Source organism: Delphinus delphis, chromosome 21, assembly GCF_949987515.2.
Source record: "Delphinus delphis chromosome 21, mDelDel1.2, whole genome shotgun sequence".
In the NCBI taxonomy this organism is placed as follows: Eukaryota; Metazoa; Chordata; class Mammalia; order Artiodactyla; family Delphinidae; genus Delphinus; species Delphinus delphis.
The window spans coordinates 28227379-28228323 of NC_082703.1; the positions used below are offsets into that span (position 1 = coordinate 28227379).

The window sequence follows — 945 nt, forward strand, 5'->3', positions numbered from 1 at the left end:
TTGTGTTGCATCCCCTCCCCCCAAAAAAAGGGTGAAGGAGAAGAATTAGGCTAAGGAAGGATCCTGAAAATATTAACACAAAATTGAAGCTGCATTTCATAGTGTGTCCCTCTTTGGGTAATGTTGTAATGATCATTGCTCAAGTATAAGTTTTTAATGCCACTTTTTGTTTTGGAACCTAGAAAACCAATTGAACTAAAACTAGCTTTAAGAACTCGTCAAGTTTTTTTTGTTTGTTTGTTTTTGTCCCTTTCCGGCCTTCAAGATGTTGAAGCGAGGACGTGGTGGGTCCTCTGGTGCGAAATTCCGGATTTCCTTGGGTCTTCCGGTTGGAGCCGTGATCAACTGGGCTGACAACACAGGAGCCAAAAATCTGTATATCATCTCTGTGAAGGGGATCAAGGGACGACTGAATAGACTTCCTGCTGCTGGTGTGGGTGACATGGTGACGGCCACATCAAGAAAGGCAAACCAGAGCTCGGAAAGAAGGTACATCCAGCAGTGGTAATTTGACAACGAAAGTCATACCGGAGAAAAGATGGTGTGTTTCTTTATTCTGAAGATAACGCAGGGGTCATAGTAAACAATAAAGGCGAGATGAAAGGTTCTGCCATCACAGGACCAGTTGCAAAGGAATGTGCGGACTTGTGGCCCAGGATTGCATCCAATGCTGGCAGCACTGCATGATGCTTCGGTGTATTTGTAAAAGAAAAAAGAATAATAAAAATTATTTGCTCCAAAAAAAAAAGAACAAATAAATAAAATATGACTAAATTTCTTCTATAAAAAGAAATATTTCTAATGCCCGCCATTCAGAAGGATATAAAAAATGCAAACTTACACTGCACTGGTAAAAATCAAAGTTCAAGGGCCATTTTAAAATATGTTAAAAACAAAACAACAAAGCTTGTGAACTAGAAATTTTGCTTATAGGAATTTCTTTAA

At 39.2% G+C, this 945-nt stretch overlaps 1 pseudogene; it reads left to right on the forward strand.

Moving 5' to 3' along the window:
• The first annotated feature begins 255 nt into the window (after nucleotides 1-255).
• Nucleotides 256-726, forward strand: LOC132417755 (large ribosomal subunit protein uL14-like; annotated as a pseudogene).
• Nucleotides 727-945: the final 219 nt, after the last annotated feature.